General features: G+C 43.9%; 1 protein-coding gene across 3 annotated transcripts in view; it reads right to left on the bottom strand.

The window, feature by feature from the left end:
• Positions 1 to 20,647, bottom strand: part of P2RY6 (pyrimidinergic receptor P2Y6) — a 48,730-nt gene that overhangs the window by 6,112 nt on the left and 21,971 nt on the right. For 2 of the 3 annotated variants that reach the window (XM_056795008.1, XM_056795009.1), the window contains exon 2: positions 10,706 to 10,889. The exons of the other annotated variant lie outside the window; for it this stretch is intronic. The gene's annotated coding sequence lies outside the window, so the exon portion shown is untranslated. The remainder of the gene's footprint in view (positions 1 to 10,705; positions 10,890 to 20,647) is intronic. 3 annotated transcript variants of the gene reach the window in all.

Here is a 20,647-nt window from a genome sequence, read left to right on the forward strand (position 1 = left end):
CTCTTCTGACTTAGAACTGATTCTTAGTATTGCTTCTAAGACAGAAGCTAAGGGCTTAAAAAATAGAGCATACATGTGGATGTGCAATATCCCACATATACAATAAATATCCACCAAAGGACAAGATAGAATAATGATAATCACTCTGGGCTATTCACAAAACCCCGGTTCTAGAACTGGGATACCAAGGACCAGGGAATGTAAGTGACTTTCCCAAGGTCACACAGCTGGAACACAACAGAAACAGGCTTCAAACCCAAGGTTCTTCAAAATTAGGGAGAGCACTTTCAGTTTTAACTCATCCTTTACTCATGACTGCCCTGGGAAACAGACAGGGTAAATATTTTGAGTCAAGATAAGAACTGACTAACGCAGTTTAATAGAGGGGGAGGTTCCTTTCCTATAAGTCCCTCCACTAATAAGTCCCAGACGTTGATGTCCATTCCTTCCCTTCCATTCCAAACCCCTTACTTCTATATAATACTTTAAAATTGGCAAAGTGCTTTCCATACATTCTCTCATTGGAGTCTTAAAACAACTTTGTGAAATAATACCTTGTATTATTATCCCCATTTTACTAATGAGGAAAAATGAGGCACAGAGATATTAAGTGACTTGTCTAAGGCCATCCAGCTCTTAAGTGTCAGAGGAAACATTTGAGGTTCTGTACTTCAATCCTAGCACTTTATCTGTTCCATCACTTTACCTCTTTTATTACCATTTCTTTTTTTCCCCAGATGTGGAAACCCCCTTGCTTACTGAGTTTCAGTGGCTCCCTATTACTTCTAGCATCAAATATGAAATACTGATTTGCAATTAAAGGTCTTCAAAACCTGGCTCTTTCTTCTAGAAAGCTCTGGGAATGTGACTTGCCCAGAGTCATATAGGAATGCCTGATTCCCTGTCCGATATGATGTTGCCTTCTTGCTCTGTCTAGGATTAGATGCTCAAATGAAACCGCATGCAGATACAAAAATATATACGTGATGTCCTGGCCCCCACATGTGGTGCTTCAGGGGCCCTCCTAGAAAACGAGGCTCCTTACCTTTGGCCTTTGAGGGCTCAGCTCTGCTCCCCTCCTGCTCTGGGACCTTTCTGGGTCCGCCCCACTAGAGACATCCACTCTCAGCTTGCCTCGGACTACATCATCTGTCCAGCTGCCTGATCAATTTTCCTCTCCACTCCCTGGGCCAACTTTGCTGGCTGAAATAGCCTTCTCCCCTCCTCCCTTCTTCCTCACCCACGCCCCCATCCAGCCTCCACATCATGCCAAGGCCAGAGCAGGAAACAGGCTCAGGAAGTGCTCCATTCAAAGTCAGAGAGAAGACTCATTCCCAGAAAATCCTCTCCTTCTGCCCTCCCACCCCCCTCAGCCCATGGTGATCTGAGGGACCTATGGAAGAGGGTAGGAATCAACCGCAGAGGAGATGGCGACTCCCCTTCTCCTCAAGCAACAGCTTCCCTTCTCCCAGTTTCCACTTCCCCCCGTCTTTCAGATGGGCAGCTCTGCAAGGAAAATGTTTGAGGTTCTCCTCATAGAGGCACCAAGGCTGACAGCTATTGGTCCCATGGGTGGCAGTGGCTTAGGTAAGAGCGGGATCGGAGGTAAGGGGCTGGAAAGATGGATTGTCTCCCAAAATTCAGTTCTGTTCCGTTTGGAGAATTCTGGGAGTTTTTATAGCAGGCTGAGCCTTCAGAGGTCATCTAACCCAAACCTCTTTTTACAGATAATAATACTGATGATGATGATAGCTGGCGCTTGCTCATAGAGAACTCGAAGGTTTGAAATCTGCTTACTGGTATGTGTGTCTATCTATGCACGTACACACATGCACATGCACACCATATGTACATAACACACATGTATACACGTGTATGTATAATACACATGCATGCATGTCTGTCTGTCTATAAAATCTGGTTTGAGACTTACAACAACCCAATGAAGTAGAAGTTGGTGCTATTGTTTTCTTTATTTTACAGATCAGGATTCTATATTTTTCCTGAAACCCAGAAAGGAAAGGGATGGGGTCTGCCTAAGGTCATACAGGGAGGGAAGGACAAAGAGGCAAGATGGCATGCAAGTTTCATATGGGTGCATTTGGACACTGGCTCCTTTGACTTGAAGACAAAAAGGAAAAGGGATGCATTTTGGAGAAAGGATAATGTAGAGACCCACAATGAAGATAGAACCCCATCCATACCTAAGTGGACAAGCCAGGAGAAGAACTCAGATTTTTTTTAAATTCTAAATTTAGTGTTCCGTGTATGTACGTGTGTGCTCATGTATGTGCAGTTGTGTGTATTATTATTATTAATTATTACTTATTCTTTTATAAAGTATTAATAGATAACAAAACTCACTCAGAAGGAAGAAAATGAGAAATATAAAATTAATAGTTGACCTTAGAGGCAATAGGGAGTTTAAGGAGTAAACGAATACTCTGAAACTAACCCGGGCCTTTATTCTCTCCAGTCCTCACCACAAAGCCATTTTGTAGTCTTTCATCTTTTTCTCAAGAGAATGTGGAGTCTGAGCTAGTAGGTGGAGGTCTGAACTTCTCCTCTTCCTCCCAGTTGAAGAAAAGCCCCCTCCTCTGTGGTCAAGCCCAGAGAGGGAGTGTGTTGCCTGGTGAACATCAGAGCAAAAAGAAGGACCAGATTTTCAGCTCTTCCTCCCTAATCTCCCCTAGCAGCAACCTGTGACCTTTGCTTCTGGGTGGAGAGACCCAGGCATCCTGATTAGGTGAAGACCACAGAAAGGTCAAAGGATGTGGGCTCCACTGACTCACTGGGGTTTGCACTCATTGCTCATTCATTCATTTATCCATTTGTTTACATTTGGTTGCTCATTTGCTTATTCATTTCATTCTATCATTCCTTCTTCCTTTATACATTCATTTTCTCCACGTATTCATTCCTTCACTCATTCATGCATTCAACAAATAGTTCCCAAGATACCTACTGAGTGCAGTGGGGGTGAGACAGAATGGAGAAGTAGCTCATAGTCTAGCCCGTGAGATGCTGGACACTCCAACTGTTTATCAAGCACCCAGTAATCCAATCTCTACTCCTAGTCTCAAGGGTCTAGCCCTTGACTAAATTCCAGTGTGGGCACAAAGAGGAGCCCAGGGCTCAGCTCTGCCCCAGGCAGGCAATTCCCAGGCTCTTTCATATCCTGAAATGAATGAGTTGTGTATTTATGATCGGGAGTTAATGTATGGTTTAATGTACCTCAGTTTACTCATCTATAAAATGGGGATAAAAATAGCACCATCCTCAAAGGGTTATAAGCCCTTACTTTCCGTCTTAGAGTCAATACGGCGTATTGGTTTTAAGGCAGAAGAATGGTAAGGGCTAGGCAATGGGGGTTAAGTGACTTGCCCAGGGTCACACAGCTAGGAAGCATCAGAGGCCAGATTTGAACCCAGCAACTCCCATCTCTGGGTCTGGCTCTCCATCCACTGAGCTTTCCAGCTGTCCCCCTCAAAGGGTTATTGTGAGGGTCAGTGAGATAATATTTGTAACATGCATTGTAAATCTTCAAGTGTTATATAAATTCTACTGTAATGATCATGATGATCCCTAACACTTTTTGGTTCTACATAACACATCAGTTTTTTAAAAACTGAGTAGGTGACCTCAATACAGGTGGACTTATTCATTTAGAAATCTGAATGTATTAATAAATATGTCACGAAACTCCCTCATAAGGAAGAAATGTAAAATGGATGAGATAAATAGAAAAGCATATTGGATCTCAGAGGCAATAGGGAGTTTAATGGGTAGATGAGTGAAATGGGCAGCCCGATGCTTTAGGAAAGCCACCTTAGCATCTGTCTAGATGATGGGCTGGAGAGTGGAGACACATGAAGTGTGGTGACCAATCCGACTATCACAGTATTCTGGGTGAGAGGTAAGGAATGGGGGAGTGACTGCATGAGTGGAAAGATGGGAAGGAGAAGGAGAGATGGCAGGAAGGGGAATGGACAAGATTTGGCAACTGATTGGATGAGAGGGAATGACAAAGAGGCAAGATGGCATGCAAGTTTCAAATGGGTGCATTTGGATACTGGCTTCTTTGACGTGAAGATAAAAAGGGAAAGGGATGCATTTTGGGGAAAAGATAACAAAGACAGAAACCCATCCATACCTGAGTCATTCATCCTATCTGACTCATTCTGTCCTATTGAAAATGACTACTGTGGGGATGAACTTTGTAGATCACTGTTATTGATTATATAGTTGCCAAAGTTCCTGTGTGACCCTGGACAAGTCACTTAACCACTGTCTGCCTCAGTTTCCTCAACTCTAAAACAGGGATCATAAGAGCATCTGCTTCCCAGTATTGTAAATACCAAATGAGATTATATTTAGCACAGTTCCTGGCACACAGTAAGTACTTAATTAATGCTTCTTCTCTTCCTTTTTTCTCCTTCCTCCTCCCACCGCTGACAGGTTACAGTGTGGACCAATGAAGAGAACAGTCACTGAAGTCCAATGACTTCTTGGATACTTTCTAGCTGTGTGACTTTGGGCAAGTCTTTTCATTTCCATGGGCCTCAGTTTCTTCCTTTGTAAAATGAGAGCTTCAGACTAGATGGTTTTTGAAGTCCCTTCCCATCAAATCTGTTTCTCCGTGAGTTCTAGTTCTGACATCCCCAGATCCCTTCTAACTCGGAGATCCCGCCTTTCACACTTCCAGGCACTTCCCAGGCCAGAACCGGAGATTTAGTCCACTAGGCGTCGCTAGCTGTCAGCCGAGGACGCTGAGAGCATTCACAGACGGAGGCTGAGTTTTGCTCCTCCAAAGACCAGGGCCACCGTGTCTTCGTGAGTGGGGAATGTCTCAGGACACCTTTGATTTGATGCCACCACTCTGAGAGCAACCCGTGAGCCACAGATCCCAAGAACGCCAGGGCTGCCTGGTCTGAGTGTTCCATTTTCCAGATGGGGAAAATGAAGTCGGGGCAGGGAAAGGGATTTGCCTAAGGTCACATGGTGAGTCTGTGTGAGCCTAGACCAGGATTGCGAAACCATAATTCCCATCTAGATCTTTTTTCTGTTATTCCAGGCTGCATCTTGATAATCAGAAAAGATTGTAGATATGGGGGTAGACTTGAGAAGGATCTTCAAGATCCCTGGGTCTATCTCCCTGCCTGTTGTTCTCCAGACACCAAAAGTAGCTAAGAACTTACAATGTTCTTTTTAAATTTATTTTTATTTTTATTTTTTAGACCCTTACCTTCTGTCTTGGAATCAATACTATGTATTGGTTCCAAGGCAGAAGAGTGGTAAGGGCTAGGCAATGGGGGTCAAGTGACCTGCCCAGGGTCACACAGCTGGGAAGTGTCTGAGGTCAGATTTGAACCTAGGATCTCCCATCTCTAGGTCTACTATTTATCTATTGAGCAGCTTAGCTGTCCCTCCCACAATATTTTAAAAGTTATCCGTCCACCCCCATCTCTACCCAAGACAGATTTCAAATTCTCTCCCAGCGACTCCTTCCTATGTATAATGATGACACAGGTCTTCTTGTTTAGTTGTTTCAGTCGGGTTTGACTCTTCATAACCCCATTTGAGGTTTTTTTGGGCAAAGATACTGGAGCAGTTTGCCATTTCCTCCTCCAGCTCATTTTCTAGATGAGTAAACTGAGGCAAACAGAATTAAGTGATGCCCAAAGTCACATAGATGGTAAATGTCTGAGACTGGATTTGAACTCAGGTCTTCCTGATTCCAGGTCTGGTGCTCTATCTACTGGGCCACCCTGCTGTCTATAAGACACAGGATAAGATACATTAATAAAACCACAGAATCTGAGAACTAGAAAGGGTTTCAGAGAGTATGTGGTCTAACCTGTTATCCAAACAGGAAAGCCACTAACCTACAGCTGGAAAGCTTCTAGTGATGTGGAGTTCACCACCTCCTGAAGTGGATGGACTATTCAGCTTTGGGATTGCGGTTGGTAAATCCAGGGGCTAGGATTCTCAGTATAGGAAAGATTGCGTTCTAGCTGATGGTGTACTGGAGAACCCGGCACATGGTACTCTTCAGAACAGGTGACTCACAGATTCCTTCATTGTTAGAGTTGGAAGGAATCTTGGAGACTGTGTAGTCCAGTCCCTTCATCCTAGAAGGGGAAAGTAGAGGCAGTGAAAGGATCTGCCCCTTCACCCAGCGGTCAAGCCAGAGCTTAAACAAGTGGCTGGCTGGATACTTTTAAAGAATAATTATAATAATAAATAGCTAACGTTTTTACTGTGCTAAGTGCTTTACAATTATTATCTCATCTGATACAACAACCCTGGGAGATAGGTACTATTAGGATTATGGTTTTCTTGGCAAGGAAACTGAGGCAAACAAGGATTAAGTGACTTGCCCAAAGTCACACAGTTTCTTTGCAAGGAAACTGAGGCAAACAAGGATTAAATGATTTGCCTAAAGTCACACAGTTTCTTGGCAAGGAAACTGAGGCAAACAAGGATTAAGTGACTTGCCCAAAGTCACACAGTTTCTTGGCAAGGAAACTGAGGCAAACAAGGATTAAGTGACTTGCCCAAAGTCACACAGTTTCTTGGCAAGGAAACTGAGGCAAACAAGGATTAAGTGACTTGCCCAAAGTCACACAGTTTCTTGGCAAGGAAACTGAGGCAAACAAGGATTAAGTGACTTGCCCAAAGTCACACAGTTTCTTGGCAAGGAAACTGAGGCAAACAAGGATTAAGTGACTTGCCCAAAGTCACACAGTTTCTTGGCAAGGAAACTGAGGCAAACAAGGATTAAGTGAATTGCCCAAAGTCACACAGTTTCTTGGCAAGGAAACTGAGGCAAACAAGGATTAAGTGAATTGCCCAAAGTCACACAGTTTCTTGGCAAGGAAACTGAGGCAAACAAGGATTAAGTGACTTGCCCAAAGTCACACAGTTTCTTGGCAAGGAAACTGAGGCAAACAAGGATTAAGTGAATTGCCCAAAGTCACACAGTTTCTTGGCAAGGAAACTGAGGCAAACAAGGATTAAGTGACTTGCCCAAAGTCACACAGTTTCTTGGCAAGGAAACTGAGGCAAACAAGGATTAAGTGACTTGCCCAAAGTCACACAGTTTCTTGGCAAGGAAACTGAGGCAAACAAGGATTAAGTGAATTGCCCAAAGTCACACAGTTTCTTGGCAAGGAAACTGAGGCAAACAAGGATTAAGTGACTTGCCCAAAGTCACACAGTTTCTTGGCAAGGAAACTGAGGCAAACAAGGATTAAGTGAATTGCCCAAAGTCACACAGTTTCTTGGCAAGGAAACTGAGGCAAACAAGGATTAAGTGAATTGCCCAAAGTCACACAGTTTCTTGGCAAGGAAACTGAGGCAAACAAGGATTAAGTGAATTGCCCAAAGTCACACAGTTTCTTGGCAAGGAAACTGAGGCAAACAAGGATTAAGTGAATTGCCCAAGGTTACACAGCCATTAAGTGTCTGAGGCTTTATTGAACTCAGGTCTTCTCTTCAAACCTGGCACTCCATCCCCTGGGTTAACTAATTTTTCAAGGTAGGCATTTTCTCTGAACAGGGAACTGGAGAACATTCTCTCTGTTGGGCATCAGAAGTGTGCCCTTTGCAATCAGGGAGAGCAGAAAGAGGGCTGGATTTAGGGTCAGAAGATATAATCTGAGGTTGCCCAAAGAGAGGAATAAGGAAGAGACTTTAGAACACAGAATTCTGGAGGCAGACATGAGGTATATGTTAGAGGTAAGATTTGAATCCAGGTTTTCCTGAGTCCAAGACTGGCTGCTTAGAGATTCTCTATGTCTTGTGACTTCTTTGTGAATTACTGTATCAGGAATACTAAATGAGGTGGGTAGAAGTTGTCAGAAGCAGTTTAGAGTCCACAAAGACCAAACCGAGTTATCCATGCATGGAATGGGTGCCTCAGCAGGAGGTCATGAGGTCCTTTCCTCTCACTGGAGGTTTTTGAGTAAAGGTGGGATGCTGATCACTGTTGAGGTGACAATTGGACACTCTGAGGTCCAGTGGCTGAAGATGATGCTCCTTTTAGAATTCCGCATCCCAAGAATCTGTGTGTCTTTTCTGGTTCGACAACGCCAGTATTCCACGGTCGCAGGGTTCTATGATTTCATTTGACTCAGGAGCAAATTCCAGAGAAGTCTCTGGACATGCAAATCTGCATGAAAATCAGAGCCCGCTGGGCACCAGGTTTTGCTCTGCCAACACCGAGCCCCTTTCTTCTTCTTTCTAGGCAGCTGGGGGTCCTAGTCACCAGGCTACAGAGTCCAGTTTTCCTTCATGCAAATTCAGAGGAGGCAGCACCCCCTTTTCTTACCCCTCAAGTCATCATGTTGTTGTTTAGTTGTGCCTGTGTCTTCATAGCCACATGAATCATGGCTATCCATGGGGTTTTCTTGGCAAGGATACTGTAGTAATTTGCCATTTCCTTCTCCAGTGGATGGATCCTTTTGTCAGAAAGAAATTCTTGTTGTCAATAATTTTTGTCATTTTTGTCATTCAGAAATTAAGTGACTTGCCCAGGATCACACAGCTAGGAAGTATATGAGTCTGGATTTGAACTCAGATCTTCTTTACTCCAGACCTAGTGCTCTTAACCAATAGGCCATAGCTGCCTCTGCCCCATCAAGCCATGGGTCTCATGAGTCACCTGGGAACAGGTAAGAACCCTGTGGCCAGGGCAGGTCTTCAGGGGATGTGGCTGAGTTGGGCAGTCAGTAGGTTAGATCAGGAAGGCTGGGTACCAAAGCTGGATATATAATCACCGAACAAAGAAAGGCAAAAAAGGTCTCTATCCTCAAGAAGTAGCTGTTCTACTGCGGGAGATGACGTGCAAACCCTCTCAATACAAGGCAACTATGACATAAGTGAAAGGGACTAGCAATGGGGGCAGGAAAGGCTTCTCGCCCAAGGTGGATTTGAAGGGTCTCTGTAGGAGGCAGAGGTGGGCATGGAGGACAGTCTGACAACAAAGGAGAATGAGCCAGGAAAGGGGATGGTCAGTGGCCCAGTTTTTTAAGAATGGCTGAAGTCCAGACAAGGGAGAGGTCATTGTGGTTTGGAGCAGTCCCAGAGGGCTTCTTGGAGAAGGAAGAGCCTTGAGCAGAGCTTTGAGTGACGAATTGATTGAAAGAGGAACCAAGAGGGAATTCTAGGTGAAGGTAATATTCTGAGCAAAGGCTCTAAGATGGGAATCATGGTATAGGAGAGAAAGCTTGCTCTGCCAATCTCTCATGTATGCCTTCTCGGGACCTCAGTTTTCCCATATGTAACATGAGAATGAAGAGCTGGGAGCTCCCTTTTAGCTCTGACATTCTATATTCTACAGTTATGATTCTGTACTCCAAAGCCTAGAACACTGCAATAAATCTAACAAGATGAAACTTAATAATGGAGGGAGAGAAGGAAAAGAAGTAAGTATGAATATAGTACCTAATATTTGCCGGACACTGTGCTAAAAAACAGCCCTGTGAAGTAAAGGCTGCTATCATCACTATTTTATAGTCAAAGAAACAGAGGCAAACAGGGTTAAGTGACTTGCTCAGGATCATACAACTAGTAAGAATCTGAGGCCAGATTTGAACTCAGGTCTTCCTACCTTCAGGCTAAGTGCTGTACATACTGCACCAGGGAATTGACTCAACAATTTGGATATCTTTATGAAGGATAAATGCAAAGTCTTACACTAAGGTTAAAAAAACCAATGTCACAAGAGGATATCTAGATGTTGGTTCCTAAGAAAAATACTTGATAGTTTCAATGGGATGCAAGCTCATCATGCAAAATGCCCAAAGCATGCCACAGCAGCCTAAAAAGCTCATGCAATCAGGAGCTGTAATGAGAGGGGCATCAACATCTGGAAATAAGGAAGCGATGGTCCCACGGTCCTCTGCAAGGTCGGGCCACGTGAGGGATGCTGCGTTCAGTTGTGGGCACCAGGGACAGCAATAAGCCAGAGAAGAGGGGGTACCCAGGACCCAGTGAAGGACCCCTGGTTCTTCCTGACCTCCTGCTCGAGGCCATGCTGTACAAGGTTCCACGGAAGGAAAGTGGAAAGGAGAAGGCTTAGGGGGAGGAGGTGGTGAGAGTCACCATCAGGTATTTGAACTCAGCCTGTGGAAGAGATTCTACTTGTTCTGTTTGGCCCAGGAAGGCAGAATAAGGAGCCCTGAGGCCAAGTTTTAGGGAGTCAGGGTCACCCTCCATTACGGTATAAACTCAACGTAAACCCCAAGGAGAGCTGTGGTCCACGGAGTCACAAAGAGCTAGAACTCTGTTACAAAATTAGAACAAAGTATTAGAATTCTTAATAACAAAAGGAGGCAACTAAGTGGCTCAGTGGATAGAATGTTGGGCCTGGACTCAGGAGGACCTGGGTTCAAATCTGATCTCAGATACTTCCTAGCTGTGTGACCCTGGGCAAGCGCCTTGACTTCTGATTGCCTGACAAAAGAAGAAGGAAATGGCAAACCACTTGAGTATCCTTGCCAAGAAAATCCTGGAGATAGCTATGGTCCATGGGGTCACGAAGAGTCAGATGTGACTGAACAAAAAGAGGCAGGTGTGCCTGAGTGGTTAGAGTGCCAGGCCTAGAGTGGGAAGACTTGAGAACAAATCTGGCCTCGGATACTTCCTATCCCTGTGACCCTGGGCAAGTCATTTGTCCCCCCCGATGCCCCCCTCCACTTACCACTTTCCCTCTGCTTCAGGGCTAAGGCCAGGCTTGTCAGACATGGAAAATCATTGTTTTCTTGTCAATTGTCAGCTAAAAGGATCCACTTGGAGAAGAAAATGGCAAACCACTCCAGAATCCTTGCCAAGAAAAACTCATGGATAGCCATGGTCCGTAGGGTCATGAAGAATCTTGGTTATGCCTGAATGAGTGAACAACAAAAAAGAAGAATTTGCCGACCTCTAGAGCTGTCCCAAAGGGGAATGAGTTGCCTGGGGGTGGGGGGGAAGGGGGATCAGAATGGGGGTTGCTGCCCTCCAGGTGTGGCCTGGACTAGATGACCGCTGAGGTCCCTTCCTCCTTTAGGAGGTCTGGCCAGTTCTGGCATTCTGCACCCATATTCTAAGTGTTTGACAGGAAAACAAAGATTCTCCATGTCTGACAAGTCTGTCCTTAGCCCTGAAGAGGTGGCGGCGAGGTGGGAGGTGGAAGGGGCATGAGGGTGGCACAGATTTTCTGGGGGCTCCTGAAGTCTCTCGTCTAAACAGGAAAGGCTGAGGTTGAATTAGCCACAACTACAAAAGCTAGCGAGCGGGTTAGAGAAGGTCAGAGGACCGCTGCTTTGCTAATCTGGACCCTTTCTTCCTTTTCCACCCCGCCAGCTGTGGGCCTGTGGGCTTTGTGGCCATCCATCTCCGTCCCTGCCTTTGCCTTGTCAGGATGATGCTATTTCATGAAATTGTGAAAGCCAGAGTTAACTAGAGCCTGACTCTAGGAAGGATGGGAGTTCTCTGGAGCAGAACAGCTGCCCTTCCTCCCCTCCCAGCTTGGACGGACCATCAAAGCCGAGGGAATGTAAGGAGGCAGGACCCCAGATGTTGGAGGAACTGAGGTTTGGGGAAACAGACATGCACTCTGGCTCACACACACTCAATCACGCTCAGATGTTGGCCCCTACAGAGCTCTGAAATGCCGAGTTAGTAGCAGAATTGGGATTCAAATCCAGCTATTCTACCTGTCATCAGACCCAATACTTTTTCTGCCCTACAAGGAAGCTTGTGCTTCTTTAAAAACGTATTAAGGGGGGGGGGGCAGAAATGGGAGGTCCTGGGTTCAAATTTGACCTCAGATACTTCCCAGCTGTGTGACCCTGGGCAAGTCACTGAACCCCCATTGCCCAGCCCTCACCACTCTTCTGCCTGGAGCCAATACACAGTATTGATTCCAAGATGGACGGGAAGGGTTTTTAAAAAAGAAACAAACAAACCACTTATTAAGTCCTAATCTCTGCGGTCCCAAACATCTGATTCCCAGGGTTCCAAAATCTTACCTGCCAACTGAGATTGGGCAGCAAACGACCTTTTCCTGTCTTTTGGAATTCTTAGGACTCTGACCAGGCTTACCCATGGGGGAGAGGAGAATCTTTTTCCCAAGAAAGGCACAGTAATTCTTCCCTCTGAGAAAGTGGAAGGATATGGGTGAGAGCCAGGGATCGCTCGAGAGTGAGCAGGATCAGGAATGATTTAGGTTCAGAGTGTGGAAGAAACAACTGGAATGAAGGGGAAGGAGACCATTTCTGCTACTCTTGTGGACTGGTCATGTGACCAAACAAATAATTTACTTTCTTAGATCTTAGCCTCTCTAGTTATTAAATGAAGATGTCGGGTTGTTGAGAATTCTTAACCTGGATCCACAGACCCTCGAAGAGTTTGTCAGTGGATTTCTGAGGGCCTGTGAACTTGAACGGACAAAAAAAATCCATCTTTATTTGAACAGAACTGGGTATTGTTTGCAATCTGATTTTTTATTTTGCGTATTTAAAAATCCTATTCTGAGAAGAGTCCATAGGTGTTAGCGGGCTGATTGTTAAAGGGGTCCAGAGACCCAAAAGAGGCCACAAAAAGGGGTGGTTTCTAAGATTTCCTCCAGCTCTGGCATTTGGCACTCTAACTCTAAGGATCTCTGGGAAATTGTGCTCCTCCTCCGCTGGTAATCTGCTGTTCTTCCATCTCTCACTCTGCCTCATACTCCCAAACTTATTGTTTATTTTCTTCATGATCTCTATCCCCCAAATCTCCCCTTTTCTCCTGGGCCATTGCCCCAGTTCTAGCTTCACTTCCCCCCCTCAGTCTTGTCAGTCTTTGTCTCATAGTTGACTGGTTTAACCATCAATCAATCAAATAGCATTTATTTATTTATTTTTAAACTCTTACCCTCTGTCTTAGTATCCATTCTTTTTTTTTTTAACCCTTACCTTTCATCTTAGAATCAATACTGGGTATTGGTTCCAAGGCAGAAGAGTGGTAAGATTTAGGCAATGGGGTTAAGTGACTTGCCCAGGGTCACACAGCTAGGAAGTGTCTGAGGTCAGATTTGAATTTAGGATCTCCCATCTCTAAGCCTGACACTCAGTCCACTGAACCACCTAGCCTTCCCCTCTCCTAAGTATCAATTAAAAAAAACCTAATAACAACTTTCCACATAAGTTTTCCAAAGTGATATAATCCATATTGTCTCTCTCACTTCTTCCCTCCAGAGTTGACAAGCAATTCAATCTTAGTACCAATTCTAAGACAGAAAAGTAGCAGGGGCTAGGCAATGGGAGTTAAGTGACTTGCCCAGGGTCACACAGCTAGGAAGTGTCTGAGGCCAGATTTGAACTCTACTCTAGGCATGGCTTTCTGTCTACTGAGCCACCTAGCTGCCCCTCAGTTAACATATATTAATGTGAAAGGCACTGTGCTAAGTGCTGGCTGTGCTATATACATTGTCTTCCATCCTTGACTCCAGTTATCTCCTGCTCTGGCCACCATTCATGCCCTACCTGTCTTCATCCCTGGATCAGTCCCGCTGTCTTCTCTTTGTGTACTGCTAAATGACTGAATTTGGGGGGGGAGGAGAGTCACACAACATATATTTCTTTATTTCCCACCTATTGCATGCTTTTTGGATTGGACTCCATCATTGCCCCAGGAAACTTCATCATCAGAAAATTCATCACCCAGGGAGAACACATCAGCCTTGGCACTCACCTCTCATTGGTACCCTGTGCTCCTCTGATTGGAAGGTTATGAGCTTTTCCCCAAATCTCCATTTAAAGAGGGCCTTCAGGTCAGCTACCTCTTTGTTTCCCACCCAGGTCCATTCTTTTGGATTGGACTCCATCCTGCCACCACTCCAGGGAACTTTTCTCTTCTTTTTCCCTCTCCTTCCCTCTCGTGGGTTGTCTTCCTCCATCTCAGCCACTTACGATCTGATTGACTGTGGGAAAGCCATTTCCCTTTGGTTGTCAGTTTCCTCTTTTATAAAATAAAGGAGTTGGACTAGATGGCTTCTAAGTACTCTGCAAGTTTCTTTTTTTCTTAATCTTTTCCCCAACCTCCTACTATGAATGTCTTCCTTCTGAAATCACCTTCCATTTACCCTGCATGCATCTTATATGTTCATAAGTATTTGCATGCTGTCTGCTCATTAGAATGTGGGTTCCCTGAGGGTAGGGACTATATTAATGTTTTCCCTTTTTTATACTCAGTGCTTAGCACAGTGCCTAGCACATAGTGGGTGCTTAGTAAATGTTTATTGAATTGAATTAATAAATGTTTGTTGATTGACAGTCTGGCTTCATTCTACTTTTTACAGGCTTCTTTCACATAATTCTCCTTCACATCCTCTACAGTACAGTCAAATTGACAGGAGGCAGACTTGGCATTACATCTGCCACTGCTATGCCTTTTATTTGCTTTCACTGCTGAGAATCCTTAGGTTCCTTCAAGGCTCAGTTCACATGCCCTCAGAAGGCTTTTCCTGATCCCCCTAGTTTCTTGTGCTCTGTCCCTGTTTCTACTCTGCCTTCCCTTCCTTCTCCCCCTTCACTCCTTTTATTCTTCCTCCTTTCCTCTCTCTCTTCTTCCTTATGTTCCTTCTCCCATCCTTCCTCTCATCTTCCTCCTCTTCCTCCCCTTCTCATCTTCCTTCTCCCCTTCCTTCTCCTTCCCTTCCCCAGCATCTTCTTCCTCCTTCTCCAGCTCTTCTCTTCCCTTCCCTCCTCCTCATCTTCCTCTCCCTCCTCCTCTTCTTCTTCCTTCTCTTCTTTTTCCTCCCCCTCATCTCCCTCCTACTCCTCCCCTCCCTACTCTTCCCTTCTTCTTCCTCTTCTCCCTCCTACCCATCCTCCTCTTCTTCCTTCTTCCCTCTACTTCTTCTCCCCACTCCTCTCCCTGCCCATCATCTTCCTCCTCCCCCTCTCCTCTTCTTCTCCTTTTCATCTTCCTCCCCTTCCTGATCATCTTCCTCACCACCACCCCCTTCTCTTCCAAGTATCCAGTATGCAGGTAGTCCATATCTGAGTGGGAGTTATGGGTAATTTGGAAAATCCTTGTAAAATGTTTTGGTCCTCCCTTCATACCAGAGAAGGTCAGAGTTTTTTTTTTCCTTTTCTTTTATGGGGTGTTTTCAGTACCTTATGGTAAAATTTGGGTTATGTGTTTAGTTATAGGTGATATGTAGGTCAGTGTTATAATATTTCTAGCCTTTGTGTCTCATTTTCTAGCTTTTAGATTGTTTTCAGAAACTTTAGCTTTAAAAAAGAAATTGTGTATATTTATGGTATTAAAAGGCAAAATTTAAAAAAAAACTTGAATACCACAATATTAGAATAAAAACTGTGTATTGGTTCCCAGACAGAAGAGCAATAAAGGTTATGTCATGGGGGTCAAGTGACTTGCCCAGGGCCACAGCTCGGAAGTGTCTGAGGTCAGATTTGAACCAGGACCTCTCATCTCTGAGCCTGGCTCTCAATCTACTGAGATACCCAGCTGCCCCTTTTTATTAAAAAATATTGATATTATATAATACTATGCATATATTTTATGCATTTATGAATTTCTAGCTTTTTCTGTGCCATCTATTGGCCATCACATGTTGTCTGTGGCTTCCACAAAACTCCCCCAAAATTCCCATTTAATTATAGCAAAACCATGATGGGGAAAGTTGCAGTGTGAAAGGGATACCTGTAAACATATCTGTCTGCATGTTTTGTCTTTTTATCCTTAGCAGCTCTATAAAGTGGGCATTTAATGCAGGGGTCCCCAAACTATGGCCCATGGGCCACATGTGGCCCCCTGAGGCCATGTATCTGGCCCCCACTGTACTTCCAGAAGGGGTACCTCTTTCATTGGTGGTCAGGGAGAGGAGCACTGTATGTGGCGGTGGTGCCACAAAGCGCAGCGTCACTCACATTGTGAATCTTAAAATTTCTCAGACTCTACCTTAGAACATTTTTGGTTAAGGCTGCTATCCCCTTATTTTTTAATGAAGGGACTTTAGTCAGGCATGTAGGTGGGAACTCTAACATTACTCCACCCATACTTAGGCATACTTTAGGGGAAGATAAAGTTGTAAACTCCTGATTGAACAATGAAAAGTCCCCAACCCATACTACAGTGAAGCAAAAACCCTTAAGCTAGGTTTATTTTTAGATCTAATACAAAGGGATGCTAAGTACCTATGAAGATCAAATTAATCAGGCAACTTTCAAAGGACAAGATTAGTCTACTCAGGTGTGAATTACTCAAAAGTTTTAGTCTACTCAGGTGTGAATTAAGAATGGTCAGTCCTGTGAAAATGTCTACTATGACTGGTAGATGTGAAAACTTAGGGGAGGTGACATAGGAGAAAATTCTCTTTAAAAGGAGGTCAGAAGGCCTCTGAAAAGGGAGTGCAGCTTTGGGAGCTGAATTGGAGCTCAGACTAGTTGGAGTAGCTGGGTCTCTCTGAACACTGGAATCTTGCTTGGGACAAATCTTGTGGTGAGTGGATTAAAGACTGACTGGTCTCTCTTAAAGCTCAGGCCTAGGCCAATGGCCTAGGCCCCTTTTCCATTATTCCCTCTTACTCTCTCTCTCTCCCTTTCCTTAATTCCTTATTTGTATTAATTAAAATCTCCATAAAAACCCAGCTGACTTAGGTATTTCATATTTGGGAATTTTTCCAATGGCGACCACTTTATTCTTAATATAATATCAAGACACAAAAAATTATCTTTACAGTTTTGGCAATTCAAAGTCTTGAAACCATATTTTTGCGGTCACAATTTAAGGCAACCACTCTTTTGTCTGTAACAACATACAGTACTACTTCCAGTGACATCATCCTTTGTGTGGTGCCTTGTTCTGAGAGTAACTGAACAAGAACGAAGTGCCATGCAAAGGATTATGTGACTGCACAATGGAAGACGTCAGCATGGTGCATGGCGATCTTGGGGAGGGGATTCCACACTGTGTATACTACTGCCCTGTATAGTGGTGGAGGTGATGGGCCTGTGTAAGGTGTGACAGGCCCATCACAGCCAGTGCTGCAGCCTTTGCTATCCCAGACAGCGGTGTATGGATTTGTTCATACTTTTTTTTTATAGTCCGGCCCTCCAGCGGTCTGAGGGACAGTGAACTGGCTCCCTGTGTAAAAAGTTTGGGGACCCCTAATTTAATGGCTGCTTATTGGATGAGATCATAAGTCACCAGATAAGCTCTTCTGCCTTCATTGCGCCAGTCCCAGGGTTTCTGTTTCCCCCATTCACTCTATAAATGAGGATATCTTTTTGCCTCTTGTCTTGGGTACAGGAATTCCTTTAATCCAGCCAACTTTTCCATGCATCTTTCATATCATTCCCCTACACATACTCTAGGTATCAGCCCATCTGACCCATTTGTTGTTCCTAGAATTCAGTAGTCCATCTACCTCCTCTGTCCCTTTGCACAGACTGTCCTTCAAGCCTGGAATAGACAGCTTTCTTAACTCTGTCTCTTGGGATCTTCAGTTTGTTTCAAGACTCAATGAAGGTGCAACTGCCTATGAGAAAACTTCCGTGATCCTTTTAGGATCATTATTCTTTCCCTCCTTTTAAATTTGTCTTTATTTTTTCCTCCTTTTGTATTTATTGTCTTCATTCTTTCCCTCCTTTTAAATTTGTCTTTATTTTTTCCTCCTTTTGTATTTATTGTCTTCATTCTTTTCCTCCTTTTGTTTTTATTGTCTTCATTCTTTCCCTCCTTTTGTATTTATTGTTTTCATTCTTTTCCTCCTTTTGTATTTATTGTCTTTTTAAATGTATCCTTCCAAATGGAATGTAAATTCCTTGAAATCAGGAAACATAGGATTTTCCCCACTCTGTACATCATGCTATTACAGGTAGCATATTGTAGTGGACAGGGTCTTAGATCTGCTTTGGAACTCTGCCTCAGAGACTTCCTAGCTGTGGGACCCTTAACTTAACTTAACTTCAAGCCAAAGTGTCTCATCTATAAAACGGGGATAATTATAGCACCTATGTCATAAGATTTCTATGAAGATCAAAGTAATGTGTGCAAAGAACTATCAACCTTAAAGTGATAGATAAATAAATGTCAGTATGAGGATGATGATTATTCACGAATTCTCTCATTCAAAGTAGATTTCTGCTTTTTTTCAACTTTCCAAAGTTGTTCCTAAACTTGACATGCCTATAATTTTCTACAGCCAAGCCCCGTGCCTGGAATGCCTTCCCTCCTCATCCCCAACTCTGAGTATTCTTGTCTTTCTTTAAGACTCACACTTAAGTGCGCTAACTCCTTCAAGAAGCCTCCTCTAATCCCTCAAGATGTCACTGCTCTACCTTCTCAATCTTCCTTGTACTTTACTTATATCATATACCTTCCACCCTTATTGTACAATATCTCCCCAATTGATAAACTCTGTATGTCTGGCCTGGCCTGCTCACTGGTCCCCTTACATCACATTTCATCCCCTCTCTCCACACCTTTGCACAGGCTGTTTGCCAGGCTTCCAGTTCACTTCCTTTTTGCCTTCACCTCTGAGAATCCTCAGTTTCTTTTAGGGCTTAATTTAAGGGTCACTTTTACTTTTCTTACTCCTCTGGCTGTTACTGTTTCCTAATGAAATGTAGTTAATATTGACTTTAATTAATCAATTAATGAGAAATTAGTATTTATTTATATTTTTATTATATATAATTATTTATATCATTTATATAATTATACTTGTATTATATGTGGCATATAATGTGGAATGCTCATTATTATACATTTATTTTTTTAAAAGGTTGGGGGCAGCTAGGTAACTCAGTGGATAAAGAACGAAGCCTGGAGACTAGAGGTCCTGGGTTCAAATCTGACCTGGGATACTTTCTAGTTGTGTGACTCTGGTCAAGCCACAAGTTAACCCCCATTGCCTAGCCCTTACTCTTTTTAAAAAATTATTTCCCCCCTATTATGTGTAAAAACAACTTTTGATGAATATTCTTTTATTTTTGAGTTCCAGATTTCTCTCCCTACTTCTGATCCTCTCTCCCTCTTTCCCACTCCCTGAGAGGGTCTTACCAACTCTTCTGCCTTAGAACCCTAAGAAAGAAGAGAGGGTTTAAAAAAAAAAAGAGGCTCATTGGAGCTAGTTGTTGAATTGAATTGAATCTTTGGCCTGGGCCTGTAGAGAGCTCTCCCCTGTAGGTTACATCCCTCTCCAGGTCCAAAACTTTCTCTGAAGGAAAGGCACAGTGCCTAGAGATGGGTACAGAGGCTGGGGTTCAGGAGCCCCAGAGAAGAGGACTTGAGGCCTGGAAGGCAGAGATGCAGGAAGACTGAGTCACTACCTGGGCAGGAACTGATCCAGACAAAGACAGGCTTGGTAGGATGTGGGAAAAGCTGCCCTAGCTTTGGTGAAGGATTTCTCTGCTGGGAAACAGATCTGGATCCTGGAAAGTCCTGATTTTGATTTGTACTGAGAGTGGTACAGAGTGATACTGAGATGGGGACAAATAACTTGGAAATGTTCTCTCTGGTTTGGGCTGACTGTACCCCAGCTCCACACTGAGCCCCAAACCCAAAAAGCCTCTCCTGCCCTTAGGAGATAATATGAACACTCCTGCTTGGCACTGGCTCCAGCCTACTTTTCCAGTCTTATTTCATGTTTTTCTTTGCATCCAGGTGGTACAGAGGGAAGAGCATTGTGCTTAGAATCAGGAAGACTCGTCTCTTACTAATTGTATAACCCTGGTCAAGTCACTCAACCCTGTTTGCCTCAGTTTCCTCATCTGTAAAAAAATGAGCTGGAGAAGGAAATAGCAAACCACTCTAATATCTTTGCTTCTAAAAAACCCTAAATGGAGGCATGACTGAAATGACTGAACAACGATTCTTTCTGGAGCTCTGTATTCCAGCCAGATTGGCTCATTGCTGTTCCCCACTCCATTTCTCACCTCCAGATCTTTACATATACAGCCCCAATACCTAGAATTCACTTCCTCCTCACCCCTGTCTCCAAGACCCTGAAGCTTTTTCCTTTGTTTCTTTTTTAAAAATTCTTACTTTCAGTCTTAGAATTGATCCTAAGCATCCCAAGGCAGAAGAGTGTCAAGGGCTAAACAATTGGATTTAAGTGACTTGTCAGGGTCACACAACTTGGATGTGTCTGAGGTCAGATTTGAACCCTGGACCTTTCATCTCTGGGCCTGGCTCTCTATCCTCCAAGCCACCTAGTTGCTCCTCTCTCCAGTTTCTTTTGAGGTTCAACTCAAGTGTCACTCCCTCCATGGAGGCATTTTCCTGCTTCCTCCCAGTTGGTAGTGCCCTCCCCTGATGAAATTACTTTGCATTTAGTATTTACTTACATTAATCAATTGGCAAACACTTATTATGTGCCTGCTATGTGCCAGACATTTTGGGTAAGAACTGCAAAAAATGAGACAATTCCTGCCTCCAGGAATATATATTACTAGGAAACTTCAATACGTTCATAGATAAGAAAATGCAGGAGACAAAAGAGAAAAAATATAGGGATTAGAAGCACCTTAATTGTGGGAGGAATCAGCAAAGGGCTCTTGGGGGAGTTAATGTTTGAGCTGAGCCTTGAAGGCAGTGAGAGTCAGAAGAGACAGAAGGAGGAGGGAGAGCATTCCAGGCATGGGAGATC

Source organism: Monodelphis domestica, chromosome 4 (genome assembly GCF_027887165.1).
Source record: "Monodelphis domestica isolate mMonDom1 chromosome 4, mMonDom1.pri, whole genome shotgun sequence".
Classification (NCBI taxonomy): Eukaryota; Metazoa; Chordata; class Mammalia; order Didelphimorphia; family Didelphidae; genus Monodelphis; species Monodelphis domestica.